Raw genomic sequence first — 7060 nt, 5'->3', positions numbered from 1 at the left:
TCTCTCTCTCTCGGGGAGAGGGTGTTGGAATGGTGCTGGGGTTGTTGACCGTGTCTCTCTCTCTCTCTCTCTTGGGGAGAGGGTGTTGGAATGGTGCTGGGGTTGTTGACCGTGTCTCTCTGTCTCTCTCTCTCTCTCTCGGGGAGAGGGTGTTGGAATGGTGCTGGGGTTGTTGACCGTGTCTCTCTGTCTCTCTCTGTCTCGCTCTCTCTCGGGGAGAGGGTGTTGGAATGGTGCTGGGGTTGTTGACCGTGTCTCTCTCTCTCTCTCTCTCGGGGAGAGGGTGTTGGAATGGTGCTGGGGTTGTTGACCGTGTCTCTCTCTCTCTCTCTGTCTCTCTCTCTCTCGGGGAGAGGGTGTTGGAATGGTGCTGGGGTTGTTGACCGTGTCTCTCTCTCTCTCTCTCTCTCTCTCTCTCTCGGGGAGAGGGTGTTGGAATGGTGCTGGGGTTGTTGACCGTGTCTCTCTCTCTCTCTCTCTCTCTCTCTCTCTCGGGGAGAGGGTGTTGGAATGGTGCTGGGGTTGTTGACCCTGTCTCTCTGTCTCTCTCTCTCTCTCGGGGAGAGGGTGTTGGAATGGTGCTGGGGTTGTTGACCCTGTCTCTCTCTCTCTCTCTCTCTCGGGGAGAGGGTGTTGGAATGGTGCTGGGGTTGTTGACCGTGTCTCTCTGTCTCTCTCTCTCTCTCTCTCGGGGAGAGGGTGTTGGAATGGTGCTGGGATTGTTGACCGTGTCTCTCTGTCTCTCTCTCTCTCTCTCTCGGGGAGAGTGTGTTGGAATGGTGCTGGGGTTGTTGACCCTGTCTCTCTGTCTCTCTCTCGGGGAGAGGGTGTTGGAATGGTGCTGGGATTGTTGACCGTGTCTCTCTGTCCTCTCTCGGGGAGAGGGTGTTGGAATGGTGCTGGGGTTGTTGACCGTGTCTCTCTGTCTCTCTCTCTCTCTCGGGGAGAGGGTGTTGGAATGGTGCTGGGGATTGTTGACCGTGTCTCTCTGTCTCTCTCTCTCTCTCTCTCTCGGGGAGAGGGTGTTGGAATGGTGCTGGGGTTGTTGACCGTGTCTCTCTGTCTCTCTCTCTCGGGGAGAGGGTGTTGGAATGGTGCTGGGATTGTTGACCGTGTCTCTCTGTCTTCTCTCTCTCTCTCTCTCGGGGAGAGGGTGTTGGAATGGTGCTGGGGTTGTTGACCCTGTCTCTCTCTCTCTCTCGGGGAGAGGGTGTTGGAATGGTGCTGGGGTTGTTGACCGTGTCTCTCTGTCTCTCTCTCTCTCTCGGGGAGAGGGTGTTGGAATGGTGCTGGGATTGTTGACCGTGTCTCTCTGTCTCTCTCTCTCTCTCTCTCGGGGAGAGGGTGTTGGAATGGTGCTGGGGTTGTTGACCGTGTCTCTCTGTCTCTCTCTCTGTCTCTCTCGGGGAGAGGGTGTTGGAATGGTGCTGGGGTTGTTGACCGTGTCTCTCTGTCTCTCTCTCTCTCGGGGAGAGGGTGTTGGAATGGTGCTGGGGTTGTTGACCGTGTCTCTCTGTCTCTCTCTCTCTCTCTCTCGGGGAGAGGGTGTTGGAATGGTGCTGGGATTGTTGACCGTGTCTCTCTGTCTCTCTCTCTCTCTCTCTCGGGGAGAGGTTGTGGGAATGGTGCTGGGGTTGTTGACCCTGTCTCTCTCTCTCTCTCTGTCTCTCTCTCGGGGAGAGGGTGTTGGAATGGTGCTGGGGTTGTTGACCGTGTCTCTCTGTCTCTCTCTCGGGGAGAGGGTGTTGGAATGGTGCTGGGGTTGTTGACCCTGTCTCTCTCTCTCGGGGAGAGGGTGTTGGAATGGTGCTGGGATTGTTGACCGTGTCTCTCTGTCTCTCTCTCGGGGAGAGGGTGTTGGAATGGTGCTGGGGTTGTTGACCGTGTTTCTCTGTCTCTCTGTCTCTCTCTCTCTCTCGGGGAGAGGGTGTTGGAATGGTGCTGGGGTTGTTGACCGTGTCTCTCTGTCTCTCTCTCTCTCTCTCTCGGGGAGAGGGTGTTGGAATGGTGCTGGGGTTGTTGACCGTGTCTCTCTGTCTCTCTCTCTGTCTCTCTCGAGGAGAGGGTGTTGGAATGGTGCTGGGGTTGTTGACCGTGTCTCTCTGTCTCTCTCTCTCTCGGGGAGAGGGTGTTGGAATGGTGCTGGGGTTGTTGACCGTGTCTCTCTCTCTCTCTCTCTCGGGGAGAGGGTGTTGGAATGGTGCTGGGGTTGTTGACCCTGTCTCTCTCTGTCTCTCTCTCTCTCTCGGGGAGAGGGTGTTGGAATGGTGCTGGGATTGTTGACCGTGTCTCTCTGTCTCTCTCTGTCTCTGTCTCTCGGGGAGAGGGTGTTGGAATGGTGCTGGGGTTGTTGACCCTGTCTCTCTCTCTCTCTCTCTCTCGGGGAGAGGGTGTTGGAATGGTGCTGGGGTTGTTGACCGTGTCTCTCTCTCTCTCTCTCTCTCTCGGGGAGAGGGTGTTGGAATGGTGCTGGGGTTGTTGACCGTGTCTCTCTGTCTCTCTCTCTCTCTCTCTCTCGGGGAGAGGGTGTTGGAATGGTGCTGGGGTTGTTGACCGTGTCTCTCTGTCTCTCTCTCTCTCTCTCTCGGGGAGAGGGTGTTGGAATGGTGCTGGGGTTGTTGACCCTGTCTCTCTCTCTCTCTCTCTCTCTCGGGGAGAGGGTGTTGGAATGGTGCTGGGGTTGTTGACCCTGTCTCTCTGTCTCTCTCTCTCTCTCTCGGGGAGAGGGTGTTGGAATGGTGCTGGGATTGTTGACCGTGTCTCTTCTCTCTCTCTCTCAGGGAGAGGGTGTTGGAATGGTGCTGGGGTTGTTGACCGTGTCTCTCTGTCTCTCTCTCTCTCTCTCTCGGGGAGAGGGTGTTGGAATGGTGCTGGGGTTGTTGACCGTGTCTCTCTGTCTCTCTCTCTCTCGGGGAGAGGATGTTGGAATGGTGCTGGGGTTGTTGACCGTGTCTCTCTCTCTCTCTCTCTCGGGGAGAGGGTGTTGGAATGGTGCTGGGGTTGTTGACCGTGTCTCTGTCTCTCTCTCTCGGGGAGAGGGTGTTGGAATGGTGCTGGGATTGTTGACCGTGTCTCTCTCTCTCTCTCTCGGGGAGAGGGTGTTGGAATGGTGCTGGGATTGTTGACCATGTCTCTCTCTCTCTCTCTCGGGGAGAGGGTGTTGGAATGGTGCTGGGGTTGTTGACCGTGTCTCTCTGTCTCTCCTCCTCAGGCATTCATTGACACGGCCAAAGAAATCTACAGAAAAATCCAGCAAGGGGTGTTTGATGTGAACAATGAGGTGAGTGCGTGTCGAATATCAACCCCACCCCCTGTAGGAATTAACCGGGATGTGTCCAGGGCAGAGACGGATACACACGGACACACACACACACGGACACACACACACACGGACACAGACACACACGGACACAGACACACACGGACACAGACACACACGGACACAGACACACACGGACACACACACACACGGACACAGACACACACGGACACAGACACACACGGACACAGACACACACGGACACAGACACACACGGACACAGACACACACGGACACAGACACACACGGACACAGACACACACGGACACAGACACAGACACACGCGGACACAGACACACGCGGACACAGACACACGCGGACACGGACACACAGACACGGACACACACGGACACAGACACACATGGATACACACAGACACACTCCATCAGACATAGGAGCAGAATGAGGCCACTCGGCCCATCGAGTCTGCTCCGCCATTCAATCATGGCTGATATTTTTCCCATCCCCATTCTCCTGCCTTTTCCCCATAACCCCTGATCCCCTTATTAATCAAGAACCTATCTATCTCTGTCTTAAAGACACTCAATGACCCGGCCTCCACAGCCTTCTGCGGCAAAGAGTTCCACACATTCACCACTCTCTGGCTGAAGAAATTCCTCCTCATCTCTGTTTTAAAGGATCATCCCTTTAGCCTGAGGTTGTGCCCTCTGGTTCTAGTTTTTCCTACTAGTGGAAACATCCTCTCCACGTCCACTCTATCCAGGCCTCGCAGTATCCTGTAAGTTTCAATAAGATCCCTCCCTCATCCTTCTAAACTCCAACGAGTACAGACCCAGAGTCCTCAACCCGTTCCTCATACGACAAGCTCTTCATTCCAGGGATCATTCTTGTGAACCTCCTCTGGTCCCTTTCCAAGGCCCAGCACATCCTTCCTTAGATACGGGGCCCAAAACTGCTCACAATTCTCCAAATGGAGTCTGACCAGAGCCTTCTACAGCCTCAGAAGTCCATCCCTGCTCTTGTATTCTAGCCCTCTCGACATGAATGCTAACATTACATTTACCTTCCTAACTGCCGACTGAACCTGCACGTTAACCTTAAGAGAATCTTGAACAAGGATTCCCAAGTCCCTTTGTGTTTCTGATTTCCGAAGCATTTTCCCATTTAGAAAATAGTCTCTGCCTCCATTCCTCCTTCCAAAGTGCACAACCTCACACTTTCCCACATTGTATTCCATCTGCCACTTCTTTGCCCACTCTCCTGAGACGCAGAGAGACGCACCGGGCAGGAGGGACGGACAACATGAAGAGAGTGAGACCACATCCAGGGGGCTATTACCCAGAACCAGAACCTGTGATATTACCCAGACACCAGGGCACGTTTAAACACAGTCATTGGACAGAGACAGTGGGACAGACACAGAGAGAGAGAGACAGAGACACAGGGGGGGAGGGACAGAGACACAAAGCACAACAGGGACAGGGAGAGACACAAGGGGGAGAGAAAGAGACAGGGACGGAGACACAGGGAGAGGGACACAATTTGATTTATTATTGTCACATGTATTAATATACACTGAAAAATATTGTTTCTTGTGCGCTATACAGACAAAGCATACCGTTCATAGAGAAGGAAAGGAGAGGGTGCAGAATGTAGTGTTACAGTCACAGCTAGGGGTGTAGAGAAAGATCAACTTAATGCGAGGTCGGTCCATTCAAAAGTCTGACGGCAGCAGCAGGGAAGAAGCTGTTCTTGAGTCGGTCGGTACGTGACCTCAGACTTTTGTATCTTTTTCCCCGACGGAAGAAAGTGGAAGAGAGAATGTCCGGGGTACGTGGGGGGGTCCTTGATTATGCCGGCTGCTTTTCCCCGAGGCAGCGGGAAGTGTAGACAGAGTCAATGGATGGGAGGCTGGGTTTGCGTGATGGATTGGGCTACATTCACGACCCCTTTTGTAGTTCCTTGCGGTCTTGGGCAGAGCAGGAGCCCCAGACCGAGCTGTGATACAACCAGAAAGAATGCTTTCTATGGGGCAATCTGTGAAAGTTGGTGAGAGTGTGGGCAGAGTTTCGGAGTGGGCAGCAGCTCAGGGAGGGAAAGAATCCAGGCGGGCGGTGTGTGTGTCAGACAGTGTGGTCTGTGTGGGGGTCGCCGGGGGGGGGGGGGCGGGGGTGGTGTGTCTGGGCTCTGGGTGCTACCAAACACTGACTCTCTCTCTCTCTCTCCCCATCTCCAGGCTTACGGGATTAAGATTGGACCCCAGAATTCACACGCCGCACAATCGCCCAGCTCCACGCTCGGGGGGCAACAGGCTCCGGGGGGCTGCTGCTAAGTTGTTCACTCCTGGTTGCCCCCCTCTCTCCCCCGCTGCCTCCCCCATTCCCCCCCCCTCCAGACATTACATTGCATCCTTTCGCTCTCTGCCGCTAGCCTGGAGCTCGCTCACCTTCCCCCTCGCTCTGAAACCGCCCCCCAATCGGGATTCGTCAACGCGGATTAAGGGGGGCATTTGGCAGGGAGTGCGGGGTTGATATTTGCCCCACCTCTCCCCCCCCCCATCAAGTGAGCAGATCGGTCTGAGAGCAGAGGGGTGGCGCTTTTCTGTTGCGCGCAGTCTTTAAATGTATATATAACCAGTGTGTGTGTCTGCGGGCGTGTGTGTGTGGTCTGCGGGCGTGTGTGTGTGTCTGCGGGCGTGTGTGTGTGTCTGCGGGCGTGTGTGTGTGTCTGCGGGCGTGTGTGTGTGTCTGCGGGCGTGTGTGTGTGTCTGAGGGCGTGTGTGTGTGTCTGCGGGCGTGTCTGTGTGTGTGTGTCTGCGGGCGTGTCTGTGTGTCTGCGGGCGTGTCTGTGTGTCTGAGGGCGTGTGTGTGTGTCTGCGGGTGTGTCTGCGGGCGTGTCTGTGTGTCTGCGGGCGTGTGTCTGTGTGTCTGCGGGCGTGTCTGTGTGTGCTGGAGTGCACACGTGAGTGAGAGTGTGGATGTGTGTGTGTGTCTGTGTGCGCGTATCTTTGCGTGTGCGCGTGTGGCTGTGCTTGTGTATGTATTTTTATATACTGTCAGAAACTCTTTGCCGGGGGCGGGTGACGTGAGGGTGAGAGCGTGGGGGCGGAGTGGGAGGGTGTGGTATACGAGCTGGAAACTCGGACCTTCCCCAGTCGTCAGCGCGTCACTCAGTCCTCCCCTCCTGTTCTCCCCCCAGTCTCCCCTCCTTTCCCCCCTCAGTCCCCCCTCCTCTTCCCCCCCCCCGTCCCCCTCCTCTTCCCCCCCCCAGTCCCCACTCCTCTTCCCCCCCCCCAGTCCCCCCTCCTCTTCCCCCCCCCAGTCCCCCCTCCTCTTCCCCCCCCCCCAGTCCCCCCTCCTCTTCCCCCCCCCAGTCCCCCCCTCCTCTTCCCCCCCCCCCCAGTCCCCCCTCCTCTTTCCCCCCCCAGTCCCCCCTCCTCTTCCCCCCCCCAGTCCCCCCTCCTCTTCCCCCCCCAGTCCCCCCTTCCTCTTCCCCCCCCCCAGTCCCCCCTCCTCTTCCCCCCCCAGTCCCCCCTCCTCTTCCCCACCCCCAGTCCCCCCTCCTCTTCCCCCCCCCAGTCCCCCCTCCTCTTCCCCCCCCAGTCCCCCCTCCTCTTCCCCCCCAGTCCCCCTCCTCTCCCCTCTCCAACAGTCCCCCCACCTCTCCCCCCCGTCCCCCCTCCTCTCCCCCCCCAGTCCCCCCTCCTCTCCCCCCCCCCCCCAGTCCCCCCTCCTCTTCCCCCCCCCCAGTCCCCCCTCCTCTTTCCCCCCCTCCCCTCCA

At 56.9% G+C, this 7060-nt stretch overlaps 1 long non-coding RNA gene across 1 annotated transcript in view; it reads left to right on the top strand.

Moving 5' to 3' along the window:
- Positions 1-3208: 3208 nt before the first annotated feature.
- The window catches only part of LOC144484695 (uncharacterized), a 971557-nt gene continuing 967705 nt past the window's right edge, over positions 3209-7060 (top strand). The window contains exons 1-2 of the long non-coding RNA XR_013496102.1: positions 3209-3280; positions 5517-5945. This is a non-coding gene — a long non-coding RNA (uncharacterized LOC144484695). The remainder of the gene's footprint in view (positions 3281-5516; positions 5946-7060) is intronic.

Source organism: Mustelus asterias, unplaced genomic scaffold (genome assembly GCF_964213995.1).
Source record: "Mustelus asterias unplaced genomic scaffold, sMusAst1.hap1.1 HAP1_SCAFFOLD_123, whole genome shotgun sequence".
NCBI lineage: Eukaryota > Metazoa > Chordata > Chondrichthyes > Carcharhiniformes > Triakidae > Mustelus > Mustelus asterias.
The sequence above is the reverse complement of the archived record's forward strand: the minus strand, read 5'-3'. Positions and strand labels throughout refer to the sequence as shown.